A 14,610-nucleotide genomic window follows, 5' to 3' on the forward strand; every position below is an offset into this window, starting at 1 on the left:
AAAGCAATACTCTGAGCAATGAGGGAAGTGTGCTGAATGCCTTCTTAACCACCCTATCTACCTGTGAGGCAATTTTCAAAGAATTATGCACCTGAATCCCTAAGTCTGTCTGTTCTACAACATCACCCAGCGCCCTACCAGTAATTGTACAAGCCCTCTCCTTGTTTGTATTACCAAAATGCAACACCTTACATTTCTCCAAAATAAACTCCATCTGCCACTCCTCAGCCCACTGACCCAATTGATCAAGATCTCTTTGCAATTTTAGATAACCTTCTTCACTTTCCCCTATATCGTGATACGAATTTTGGTGTCATCTGCAAATCTCCTATATTCTCATCCAAATCATTTATATAAATGCCAAACAAAAGTGGGCCAGGACTGATCTCTGAGGAACTCTGCTGGTCACAGGCCTCCAGTTCAAAAAACAACCTTCCTCCACCACCACCCTCTGTCTCCTATCATTAAAACCAATTTTGTCTCCAACTTTATTCATTAGTCTGGCATGCAGAACCAAGTAAACAACATTTGCCACCCTGCCCTCATCAATCTTTTTGGTTACTTCATTAAAAAACTCACACAAAACCATTTCTGAAGAAGGGTCTAGGCCCGAAACGTTAGCTTTCCTGCTCCCCTGATGCTGCTTGGCCTGCTGTGTTCACCTAGTTCTACACCTTGTCATCTCAGATTCTCCAGCATCTGCAGTTCCTACTATCTCTGAAACAATTTTAACCCCACTGCAAAGCCTCTTCTAAGGATGCCTACCTTGAAGAAGTTACCCTCCTGCCTCTGGAAAGACCTCAGTGGATCTCTCTCCCACTGCAACTCTCCTGTAATCTCTTCGCCTCATTTCTGAAGAAGGGTCTAGGCCCAAAACGTCAGCTTTCCTGCTCCTCTGATGCTGCTTGGCCTGCTGTGTTCATCCAGCTCTACACCTTGTTATCACACAAAACCATGCTGACTACCCTTAATCAATCCTTGCCTCTCAAAATGCATGTTAATCCTATCTTTCAAAATCACATTTAACAATTACCCATCACCGATATCTGACTCACAGGTCTACAGTTTCCAGGCTTCTCCTTACAGCCTTTCTTAAACATGGCACAATATTAGTCACCCTCTAGTATTTCACCCGTGTTTATAGATGATACACATATTTCTGCTAGGGGTCCTGCAATTTTCTCCCTCACTTCCCACAATGTCCTGGGATACACTTGATCACATTGTGGAGATTTATCTACCTTTATGTTTTCTAAGACCTCCAGCACTTCCTATTCTGTAACATGAACTGTTTTCAAAACATCAATATATTTTCCTGGAAATCTCTAGCCTCCATTTCTTTCTCAACAGTAAAATTGGCATGAACTATTCATTTAATATCTCTTCCATCTCCTGAGGTTCAACACAAAGATGACCTTGTTGAATTTTAAGGGGTCCTCCTCTCTCTAGATGCTTTCTTGCTCTTAATGTATTTGCACAATCTTTCTGGATTATCTTTAAACTTATCTGCCAAGGCGATCTCATATCCCCTTTTTGCCTTCCTGATTTCCTTCTTAAGAATGCCCTACATTCTTTATACTCTTCAAGACTGATCTTCGGTTGATCCCAGTTGTCTATATCTAACATATTTTTTATTCTTGACTAGAACTTCAATATCTTTATTCATCCATTGTTCCCTCATCTTACCAGCCTTGCCTTTCACTCTAACAGGAACATAATGCCTCTGAACTCTCGTTATCACACTTTTGAAGGCCTCCATCTTATCAGACATCCCTTTAACTGTGAACAGTCTACTCCATTAGCTTTTGAAAGTTCTTGTTCCTCAAAATTTGCCTTACTCCAATTAAGAACTTTAACTTTTATGCAAGACTTATCCTTTTCCATAACTATTTTAAACTACTGTCTGCAGACTTGCCACTTTTAAACACTGTCAACACTCAAGTATGTCCACTTTATCAAAATTTCTGTCTCAACTACCTCCTCTTTCACTGTGACTTCAGTCAGATCTTCCTCCTTGGTAAAGAGGGATGCAAAGTGGCATTTGGGGAAGGTGGGGAGAAGAGGGGTTTCCCTCAGCTATGCCTTTTGCCTCCATTCTTAATTTCCTTTGTTGGAACCTCATCAGTTCCATATCTCCTCTTATCTCTTTTGCTATTTATATACTATTTGAAGACTTTTGAATTTCCATTTATGTTAGCTGTCAGCCTCTTCTCACACTCGCTGTTCTCTAATTCATTTTCCTCTTAGCCTCTAAACTTCCTGTATTAAATCAGATTCTCAATTGTATTATCCATCTTACATTTGTCATATTTACCCTTTATCTGTTTCATCTTACTCTCTATACCTTTTGCCATCAGTGAGCACTGGTTTTGTTTGACTTGTCATTTCGTGTCATGGAAGCATATTTAGACTGTACTGGAACTATCTCCTCTTCCACTTTAGTTTTGTCTTCCAATCTAAGGTTCCAATTTACCTGAGGCAGATCTGTTCCTATTCCAACAAAATTAGCCCTCCAGCACAGAATTTTTTTTAACCCCCGATTGCACTTTTCCCTCTCCATGGTTAAACTAAACCTTATATGACGAGCACTGTCCCCAAATGTTGCCCTGCTGACACTTGATCCACTTGGTCCACCTCATTCCTGAGAACGAATGTCTGTTTTCTCATTCAACTGGAAGCATGGTGACCTAGAAAATTCTTCTCAACACACTTCAGGCTCTCTTTCCACGCTCGGCCCTTTACACAATATCTACTCCAGCCTTTATTAGGATAATTAAAGTACCTAATTATAACTACTCTACAGCCTAGAAACGCTGAGGAAAATTGTGGTCTCCAGCTGCTGCCATCAACTGAGCAAAGAACAAGTCTTCAGAATTCATTCAGTATCAATATGTAACCGTATGCTACAAAAGAAAACACTGTCTTTGTAGAAGACAGATGACAGATGTCTAATGCAAAATTAGAGGCAATTTAACTAATCTCTGTTAATTCAGAGCCTGGTATAAAAGCCTCCAGCAACTCTGTTGTGTTTATATATATGTGGATGTATGTGTGTGTATATGCGTGTGGGGGGGGGATGTGTGGACGACAGAAAATCCTTCCAAATATTGAGGACTGTTCATCAAAATCATTCAGATTGGAGAAGGAGAAAAGTAAGCCGAAGAAAGTTAGCTCTTTGGAAAAGACAGGAGTAATAGTGAACAGAATAGACAGAAATTCGACAAGAACTCAGAAAAAAAGATGTGGGGCAGCAAATCAGAAGTTGACAGTTCTTTTAACAGATTGGTAAGTCTAACTGTGAATTTACAAAAGGCACAAGGAAAGAAAAATGTGGCTCAGGATGTTTCAGGCAGATCAGGATTCCAGAAACATTAAGCCAAATTGCTCCACTTCCCTATATACCTAAATTAAAAACAACTCAAATATTCTCCCACTCTGAAAACATATTGAAAGATTAAATCCTTTAGTCCAAGCAAAACACTGAACCAAGTTTTTGACAGACCAATTTGACACAAAATGGAAAGACCTGCTTGTAAAAACTCGGTAGGTCAGTGGAAGAAAGCGATATTACAATGTAAAGACAAAATACGTTTGAAATCTTATATCAAAGCAGAAATTACAGATAAAATAGAGAAAAGTCGATTAAAAAAGGCCAGAATCTCATCCCCATCATTTTCATGGCATTACACAGACAGACTGATTCCAAAGTGCAGGGCACAAGTCAGCATAGCATGGACAAGAATGTAGTTTTATAAGCAAATGCGTGTACTTTTATGTACTTAAAACGGCTGATTTGATTAATGTAGATGTAAAATGAGCATTAGTTTCTCAAAAGAAGTTTATTGTGTTGATTTTGTAACATTTTCAAATCAATGTGTTCTCTTGTGAAAACAAAGCAAAATAGGATTCCTGGTAATCCATTATGGAGACCTGAAAAAAATTGTGTCTGTAGCAGCTGCTCCTTTTTTGAGGTATTTTCAGTGTTGGAGCTGATTTCCTCAAATCCTACGAGTAGTAATTACTTTTAATAAGCTGTTGCATTGTTTTGAAACTTTGGGGGGAAAACAATCAAAACGGTACTTTTAAAAAGCACGAAGTGGAGACAAAGGCAATGATCACATGGGAAGTAATTCAAACTGAGCCTTTATTGGTCAGTGTATTGAGTATAGGAGTTGGGAGGTCATGTTGCAGCTGTACAGGACAGTGGTTAGCCCACTACTGGAATACTGCATTCAATTCTGGTCTCCCAGGAATTTGTGAACCTCGAAAGGGTTCAGAAAACATTTACAAGGATGTTGCCAGGGTTGGAGGGTTTGAGCTATACGGAAAGGCTGAATAGACTGGGGCTATTTTCTCTGCAGAGTCAGAGGCTGAGAGGTGACCTTATAGAGGCTTATAAAATTATAAGGGGCATGGATAGGATAAATAGACAAGGTCTTCTTCCAGGGTGGGGGAGTCCAAAACTAGAGGGCATAGGTTTAGGGTGAGAGAGGAAAGATTTAAAAGGGACCTAAGGGGCAACTTTTTCACACAGATGGTGGTGCATGTATGGAATGAGCTGCCAGAAGAAGTGGTGGAGGCTGGTACAATTACAACATTTAAGAGGCATCTGGATGGGTATATGAATAGAAAAGGTTTAGAGGGATATGGGCCAAATGCTGGCAAATGGGACTAGATTTTTTAGGATATGTGGTCAGCATGGATGAGTTGGGCCAAAGGATCTATTTCTGTGCTGTGTATATTTATGACTCTACTGCGGATGCTAGAGATCTGAAATAAAAACTGAAAGCGCTAGAAATTCTCTGGTCTTTGGCAGAACAGTCATATTAGTTTTGAAACATTAACTGTTTCACTCTCTCTACAAATACTGTCAGGCTGGCTAAGTTTCTCCAGCAATTTCTGTTTAAGGTCTACAATACAGAATACAAGCCCTTCAGACTACTGACTCTGCACCAGTCAAAAACAAGCACCAAATTATTCCAATCCCATTTTTCAGCACTTGGCCAATATACTTGTATGTCTTGCCATCACAACTGCACATCTGAATACTTCTTAAACCTGATGAGGGCTTCTGCCTCTGCCACCCTTACAGTGAGTTCCAGATTCCTACCACACTCATTCTTCACCATCTCCTTTAAACCTCCTGCTCCTTACCATAAACCTATGTCCTGGTCACTGATCGCTCCACCAAGGGGAAAAGTTCCTTCCTGTCTACCCTATGTCCCTCACAAGTTTATATCTCAGTCATGTACTCTCTCTATTGTCTCTGCTGCAGGGAGAACAGCCTAGTCTGTCCAATCTCTCTTCATAACTGAAACCCTCCAGCCCAGGCAATATTTTGATAAAGCTCCTCTGTATCCGTTCCAGTGCAAATACATTCCTCCTACAATATATTCCAGAATTCCAGAACTGTTCACAATACTCTAGCTGTAGCTTAACTAACACTTTATACAGTTCCAGCAATAACCTCCCTGCTCTTAAACTCTATGCCTCAGCTAATAAAGGCAAAAATCCCAAATGCCTTATCATTTTATTTACCTGCGCTACTACCTTAAGGGACTGGTGGACACGCACACCAAGGTCCCTCTGATCCCTGGTGCTTCCCGGGGTTCTGCCATCCATCACGTATTCCCTTGGTTTGTTTGTCCTGTCCAAATGCATCAGGTTGTACTTGTACTTGAATTCTACTTGGCACTTGTCAGCTCATCTGACCAGCCTGTCTACACCCTCCTGTAATGTTCTCTTGTACTGATATTTAGAATCTATACTTCTGTTTCTGGCATGAATTAATAATTCATTTATGACACTCAGTAACACAGAACATAGAACAGTACAGCACAGTACAGGCCCTTCGGCCCACAATGTTGTGCTGAAATTTTACCCTAATCCCAAGGTCTATCTAACCTCCACCCCTACCTTATACTATCATCCATATGCCTATCTAGTAGCCACTTAAATGCCCCTAATGAGGCCGACTCCACTACCCTCTCCGGCAATGCATTCCACGCCCCTACCACTCTCTGAGTAAAGAACCTACCTCTGATGTCTCCCCTGTATCTACCTCCACTCACTTTAAAACTATGCCCCCTCGTAATAGCTACCTCCACCCTAGGAAAAAATCTCTGGCTGTCTACTCTATCTATACCTCTGACCATTTTGTACACCTCTATCAAGTCACCTCTCATCCTTCGTTGTTCTAAAGAGAAAAGCCCGAGCTCTTCCTCGTAAGACTTTCCCTCCATTCCAGGCAAAATCCTGGTAAATCTCCTTTGCACCTTTTCCAACGCCTCCACATCTTTCCTGTAATGAGGCAACCAGAACTGGACACAATACTCCAGATGTGGCCACACCAGGCTTTTGTCCGGCTGGAGCGTAACTTCGTGGCTCTTGAACTCGATCCCTCTATTAATGAAAGCTAACACACCATACGCCTTCTTAACAACTCTATCCACCTGGGTGGCAGCTTTCAGGGAACTGTGAACATGAACCCCAAGATCCCTCTGCTCCTCCACACTATCAATAATCTTTCCGTTAACCCTGTATTCTGCTTTCAAGTTTGTCCTTCCAAAACAAATCACCTCACACTTTTCAGGGTTAAACTCCATCTGCCACTTCTCAGCCCAGCTCTGCATCCTATCAATGTCCCTTTGTAACCTAGAACAGCCCTCCGCACTGTACACAACGCGACCCACCTTCGTATTGTCCGTGAACTTGCTAATCCACCCTTCCACTCCTTCATCCAAATCATTTACAAAAATCACAAAAAGAAAAGGACCCAGGACAGATCCTTGTGGTACACCACTCGTAACTGAGCACCATGTTGAATATTTTCCGTCCACTACCACCCTTTGTCTTCTAAGAGTCAGCCAATTCTGAATCCAATCTGCCACTTTTCCCCCTATCCCATGCCTCCTTACCTTCTGCATGAGCCTACCATGGGGAACCTTATCAAACGCCTTACTTAAATCCATGTATACCACATCCACTACTCTATCTTCATCCACGTGTTTGGTCACTTCTTGAAAGAATTCAATAAGGCTTGTGAGGCATGATCTACCCCTCACAAATCCATGCTGACTATTATGAATCAAACTGTGCCTTTCCAAGTGATCATAAATTCTATCTCTCAGAGCCCTTTCCAATAATTTGCCCACCACTGATGTAAGACTAACTGGCCTTTAGTTTCCGGGGTTATCCCTATTCTCTTTTTTGAACAAGGGAATGACATTTGCCTCTCTCCAATCTTCCGGCACTATACCCGTGGACAGTGAGGACGAAAAGATCATCGCCAAAGGCCCTGCAATCTCTTCCCTTGCTTCCCATAGAATCCTTGGATAAATCCCATCAGGCCCGGGGGACTTATCTATCTTCAACTTCCTCGCACATCTTCCTTACTAACATCGACCTCCTCTAGCCTACCAGCCTGTTTCACACTGTCCTCCTCTTCAACTAGGTTGTGAATACCGAAGAAAAGTATTCAGTAAAGGCCTCTCCTATCTCTTTAGGCTCCGTGCACAAATTCCCTTTACAATCCTTGATTGGCCCTACCCTACCCAAAGCACATAAACTTAATACGTTTAGTTACAAAATAGCATCAAAATATTCATAGTTCCCATTAACTTGATGGATTTCCTTTGTCGTGTAAAGCAAAAGTGGGTAGGATCAGATTGGTAGGTGGCCAATGGGCGCTTTAGTCACCTCCATGTGGTGTGCAGATGAAATAATGTGAGAACCATTGATCCAATTCAAATCAAAGACGTGGCTTCTGAAACTCAAATTACTTTAATTTCTTTGTTATACTAAACTTGGGAGGTGGAGGTGGGGCACGGTAAGCAGAACACTGTGATTAAAGACAAACTTGAAGTCTCAAAATAACTAGAGCAAAACATCTATGTGGATTGAATAATCGTAAACAAAATTTAATCTCAAATGCAAAATATGGCATGTGTTTCATGAGTATTGCTTGAGAGGTAACAATGAAATTGAAATATTCTTAGCAGATTTTACATTCAACAAATTTATGTTCATTGTTGATTCATTTGACTAATGTTGATGTAAGATAAGCATTAATTTCTCAGAAAAAAGCTTATTGTGTTGATTTTATGAGATATTACTTCAAATAAACATATTCATGTGATATGCAGCAATGATCCACAAATGAAAAAGGTTATTAAATCTGAGGACACTGTGACCACATTTGCAGTAGCTTAGATAGATGACAGAAGAAATAGAAACAGCATAAAGTCATGCAGTCTTAAATCTATTCCACCATACTAGCTAACTTGTTGGTCTACTAATTTCTACTTTCTCATCCTAGGAAAGGTATTATTAAATCGGACAGGACTCAGAAAAGATTTACCAGGACGTTGCCGGGAATGGAGAGATTAAGTTATAAGGAGATGCTGGATAGGCTGAGACTTTTTTTCACTAGACTGTAGGAGTTTTGAAAGATGATCTTATAGAAGTTTATAAAATTATGAGGGGCACAGATAAGATGAATAGCAAAAATCTTTTCCTTAGGACGAAGAATTAAAAACTAGGGAGCATATGTTAAGGTGAGACGAGAAGACTTAAAAAAGACCTGAGAGGCAACTTTTCACAGAGAGGGTGAGGTTCAATGGTGAGGCCTCAACTATTCAGGATCCATCTAAAGAAAACAAAATATTGCGTTTGCTGGAAATCTGAAACAATCACTGCAAACCGTATTAATGACATGGATGAAGGACCACCTGTCCTGTAGCCAAATATGTACTGGCAATACAAAAATATGTGAGAGGGCAAGTTGTAAGGAGGATACAACGCAGATAGATGTGAGTATACATACAAGACAGGGACAGGGACAGGAACAGGAGTAGATCACTCAGTCTCTAAGCCCACTTTGACACTCAAGACTATGACTGATCAGTTCACTCTATACCGCTGCTACCACTAATAACTTTTCAGCCCCTTCCTATCAAGATTCTATCTGTCTCGACCTTGAAAGTATTCAAACATTCTGCTTCACCACCTTTTGAGGAAGCATTCCAAAGTCTCCCAACCTTTGAGAAAACATTTCTCCACATTTTTGTCTTAAATGGGTAACCTCTTATTTTTAAATAGTGTCCCCTTGATGGTCTACAAGAAATATACTTTACACATCCATCTTTTCAAGACTGCTCAGAATCTGTCACTGGACCCTAATCATTAACCTTGCTTTCTCTCCATATTGCTGCCAAACCTGCTGAGTTTTTCCTGCAATTTCTGTTTTTGTTTCAGATTTTCAGTATCCACAACTCTTTGTTGTATATCTGCTCAGGATCTTATCTGTATCAATAACTCAATGCAATTTTCTAACCTCCAATGGATACAAGCCCAGCTTTTGCTAAAAAGACAAGTTGCCAATGCCAGGTATTATTAGTCTGACTAACCTTTGAACTGCTTCCAATCCACTGACATCCTTCCTTAAATAACAAGACCAACGGCGTACATAGTACTCCAGATGTGGTCTCACCAATGACCTGCATAACTGAAGCATTACCTCACTACATTTGTATTCAATTCTCTTAGTGAGAAATGATAACATTTTATTAGCTTTCTTACTTACATGCTGTATACTAACCTTTGTGATTCATATATTAAGATGCCTTGATTTAATGGAGATAAATTGCAGAAAGCTGCAACACAAAGGAACCTTGCAATACTTGTGTGCGAGACACAGAAAGCTAGCATGCAGGTGCAGTAGGTGGTTGGGAAGACTGATTGAATGTTGGCCAGGGAGACTTGTAGTGCAATGGTACTGTCTCTGCTTCTGAGTTAGTACATCTAGGTTCAAGTCCCACCTGCTCCAGAGGTGTGCAATAACATCTCTGAACAGCTTGATTAGAAAATATAAGAGGTTTGAGCATTATTAAAAATGGAATGTTTGCCCTTATTTCAAGGGAATTGAAATTTCAGAGTAGGGAAGTCTTATTCCAACTGCACAAGGTGCTAGTGAGATCACATCTCGAGTACTAGGATCAAAACTGCTCATGTCATTTAAGAAAAGATACCATTTCATTGAAGGCAGTTCACAGACGGCTCAATAGGATGATCTCGGTATGAAGGGATTATCTTATCAGCAAAAGGTTAAACAGGTTAGGACTCTACTCTAAGGAATTCGAAAGAGTGAGAGGTGATCTCGTGGACACTGATAGGACCTTAAGGGGCATGACAGAGTAAGTGCTGAGAGGATGTTTCCCATCATGGAGGAGTCTAGCACCAGAAGGCATAGTCCTAGAATTAAGGGGCACCTGAAGTCTGAGATGAGGAGGAATTTCTTCTCTCAGAGGGTTGAGGGTCTTCAGAACTCCTTACCAAAGATAGCTGTGGAGGCAGAGTCCTCGTATATATTTAAGGCTGAGAAACAATATATTCTTGATCAGTCGAAGAATGAATGGTTAAGGAGAAGGGGCAAGAAACCGGATGTGAAGAATTCTGGATCAGCTATGATCCTCAGAGTTGTATGAGCTATAATCCTATTGAATGGTGGAGAAGGATCGAAGGGACAAATGGCCTACACCTGCTCCTATTTCTTATGGTCTTATTTCCACATCTCAAAGAATTGCATTCTCTCACCATTTACGTAAAATGCTTCTATTTATTCTTCCTGCCAAAATGGATCATAATATTTTCCCCACATTATACTCCATTTATAATCTTTGCTTTTTCACTTAATTCATCTATATAGCTTGGTAGCCCCACATGCAGATTACAAGCTCATGGTGTGGGGGTAACATACAAGTGTAGATGGAAGATTAGATGGCTGTCAGAAATCAGCATGCATAATTGGGTCTTTTTCTAACTGGCAGAATGTGACAAATGAGATCCTGCAGAGGTTTGTGACAAGGCCTCAGCTTTTTATAATTTATATGGGGGATGTGAAGGCATAGTATTTACTGATAACACAAAGATAGGTAGTAAAATATATTTTGATGAGGGCATAGAGTTGGCAGATCGATTATAGATAGGTTGAGTGACTGAGCAGATGTCTGGTAGCTGAAGTATTATGTGGGGAAATGTGATGTTCATTTTGGCAGAAATAATTAAGCAAAGTAATGTTGCTATGGTCCCAGAGGACTGCTCTCACTTTAATGAGAGACAAGTAGTGGTAAATTTAATCTGAGGGTCACCATGCCTTAGTTGAGGGTTGAGGTCTAGAAGTCAGGGCTTTCATGGTAACCTCAGACAGTGCTGTTGGCATCACTGTGCATAACAATCCTGCCAACTGAGCTAAACTATCCCCTTAAGCAAAGTATTACTTAAGTACAACACAACTGAAGAATTCCAAGGTGCGGAGGGATCAAGGTGTTTGCGTGCACAAATCACAAAAAGTTAGCAGATGCAGCAAGGGATTAAGGAGGGTATTGGAATGTTATCCTTAATTACACATGGCATTGAACTCTCATTGGTGAGAGCAATTCTTGAATACTGTGCGCAGTTTTGTCTCTTTATTTAAGGAAGGATGTAAATGTGCTGGAGGTGGTTCAGCGTGGGATTACTAGACTGATACCTGGAATTAATCTTTTTTTATTCATTAACAGGATGAGGACATTGCTGGCTAGGCAGCATTTATTGCCCATCCCTAGGGCAGTTCAGAGTCAACCACACTGCCATCCTTACATGTGACTCCAGACCCACACCAGTTTCCTTCCCTAGAGGACATTAGTAAACCAGATGTTTTTTCCGACAATTGACAATGGATTCATGGTCATCATTAGATTCTTAATTCCAGATATTTTTACTGACCTCAAATTTCACCACCTGCTGTGGTGGGATTCGAACTCGGGTCCCCAGAAAATTATCTGGGACTCTGGATTAGTAGTCCAGCTATAATACCACTAGGCCATCACCTCCCCCGTACTAATGGGGTAATTAATGGGTTGTCATAACAGTCAGAGAGTCATAGACATACAGCACAGAAACAGGCCCTTTGGTCCAACTCATCCATGTGGACCAAATTTCCCAAACTAAAGTAGTCCCACTTGCCTGCGTTTGGCCCATTTCCCTCTAAACTTTTCCTATTCATATAACTACTCAAACGTCTTTTAAATGTTGTAACCGTACCTGCATCTACTACTTCCTCTGGCAGTTCATTCCATATACGAACCAACCCATGTATGAAAACGTTGCCCCTCAGGTCCTTTTTAAATCTTTCTCCACTCACCTTTAAACATGCACCATAGTTTTGACCTCCCCCACCTTAGGGAAAAGACCTTTGCTATTCATCTTATCTACGCCTCTTGCCATTTTATAAACCTCTAGAAGTTCACCCCTCAACCTCCTACGCTCCAGTAAAAGAAGTCTCAGTCAATCCAGCCTATCCTTATAACTCAAACTCTCCTGTTCCAGCAACATCTTGGTAAATATTTTCTGAACCCTCCACAATTTAATAATTCTCACTTACCAAAACGAGGTTGCAGTATTATGTAAATGCACAAGCTATGTTAAATGTCCTCCCTCTCTCCTACTTATTAAAATATGCAATGAAAATACTTTTAAAATTTACCTTTTGCTGTTAAAGGTGAGACTCCATTTTCCTTTTGTGTCACCACACACCATTAACAATTAGGAACAGTGCAGTATGGCCTGTTCTCAGGTCTGTAGGACTATTCACCAAACAACTGGGATTTATGTGAAGATTAAATGAACATAGGAAACAGGAGAAGAAGTAGGCCATTTGGCCATAAAACCTGCTTTACCAATCATGGCTGATCTTCTGCCATTAAGCTATATTATCTCAATTTTTAAAAAATTCATTCACAGGATGAGGGCGTCTCTGGCTAGGCAGCATTTATTGCCCATCCCTAATTTCCCAGAGGGCAGTTCAGAATCAACCACATTGCTGTGGGTCTGGAGTCATATGTAGGCCAGACCAGCTAAGGATGGCAGTTTCCTTCAGTACAGGACATTAGTGAACCAGATGGGTTTTTTCGACAATCGACAATGGATTCATGGTCATCATTAGATTCTTAATTCCATATATTTACTGAATTCAAATTCCATCATCTACCATGGTGAGATTTGAACCCAGGTCCCCAGAACATTATCTGGGTCTCTGGATTAACAGTCCAGTGGTAATACCGCTCGGCCATCGCCTCCCCTTTGATATCTTCAACATCTAGAAATCTATCGATCTCTATCTTGAACATACTCAATTACTGAATATTCACAGCCCTATGGAATAGAGAATCACAAAGATTCATCACATTCTGAATGAAAAAGATCCTCATCTCTGTTTTGAGTGACCTAACATTTATTCTGAGATTGTGTCCCCTGATTCTAAACACCCCAGTCTGGGAAACTGCCTTCCTGCATCCACCCTACCAAACCTTGTGAGAATGGCATGATGGTGAGTTGAAACAGGAATTTTTGGGGTGGGAGGACAGCATTAGTTGGTATGGCGAGGCCATGAAGAGTGAGTGGTTGTCTTATGAAGAAAGGTTGGACAGACTGGGCTTGTTTCCATTGGGCTTCACAAGAGTGAATACAAGTTAACATACAAGTTCAGGAACCATTTTGACAAGGTGGGGATGTGAAAGTGATCTTTCCATTTATGGGGAGTCCAGAGCAAAGGGCACCATTTTAAAACTAAGGATCCCCCTTTTAGTGATGAGAATTTATTTTTCTCTCAGAGGGTTGTGCAAATTTGGAACTCTGTCATCAAAGGTGGAGGCGAGATCACTGAGTATTTTAAAGGCACAGATAGCTAGATTCTTATGAGGAAAGAGAACAAAGATTATCGGGAGAAGATGTGAATGTAGAATTTGAGATACAAACAGGCCAGGTGTCATCTTACTGAATAAGAGAGCTGACTCAAACTGCCAAGCTGCCTACTCTTGCTCCTGTTTCTTATGGCTGATCCCCTTACTGAGAAACTACAATCCAGTTCAAGAATTTTCAGGCAAGGAATAAAAGTCTCTCCATATCCATAACACGCTCTGCTAGACATGTATAAATATCAACAAGATCATTTCTACTTCATGTAAACACCACACAGTGTATGTCCTTTCCAAGCAATTTTGGTACAGTATCTAGTTCTAGACATCTTGTACCTTGGGGTGGTGTGGAAAATGAGATAATGAGATGGGGGAGTGGCAGGCTGTGAAATGAGATGGGGGAGTGGCGGGGTGCGAAACGAGATGGGAAGTTGAGATGAGGGGTGGGGAGGGATTGAGACTGGGTTGGAGGTGTAATGGTGGATCAGAGTGGGTGTAATGGAGGATCGCGGGGAAAAATGGTTCAATGGGCTCTGGGGGTTGACTGGGAAAGGGGTGTTGGGGATCGGGGGAAAGAGTTTGGAATGTTAGAGATCTGGGAAGGGAAATGATATGGGCATTGTGGGGCATTGGGTGGGTTCAGTCGGGGAGGGTTTAATGTCTGGGGCAATGAGTTTGGAGGTGTTGGGAGTATGGAGAGGAAGAGCTGTTGGGGATCTGGGCAGGGGATATGTTTAAGACCTGGAAGGCATGTTGGTGTCCTGGGAGGTGTGTGTTGGGGATCTGGTGGGGGTGTTGGGGATCTGGTGGTGGTGGGGTGTTGGGGATCTGGTGTGTTGGCTTTGGGTGATCTAGGGGGTGTTGGGGATCTGGTGGT

At 41.2% G+C, this 14,610-nt stretch overlaps 1 protein-coding gene across 5 annotated transcripts in view; it reads right to left on the reverse strand.

Annotated features, from left to right (window-relative positions):
• Window positions 1–14,610, reverse strand: part of rxylt1 (ribitol xylosyltransferase 1) — a 42,184-nt gene that overhangs the window by 27,084 nt on the left and 490 nt on the right. Inside the window, exon 1 of one of the 5 annotated variants that reach the window (XM_048607489.1) lies at window positions 12,524–12,662. The exons of the other annotated variants lie outside the window; for them this stretch is intronic. The gene's annotated coding sequence lies outside the window, so the exon portion shown is untranslated. Of the gene's footprint in view, window positions 1–12,523; window positions 12,663–14,610 lie in introns of those variants that run through there. 5 annotated transcript variants of the gene reach the window in all.

The sequence above is a fragment of the Rhincodon typus genome, chromosome 18 (assembly GCF_021869965.1).
Source record: "Rhincodon typus isolate 14 chromosome 18, sRhiTyp1.1, whole genome shotgun sequence".
Lineage (NCBI taxonomy): Eukaryota > Metazoa > Chordata > Chondrichthyes > Orectolobiformes > Rhincodontidae > Rhincodon > Rhincodon typus.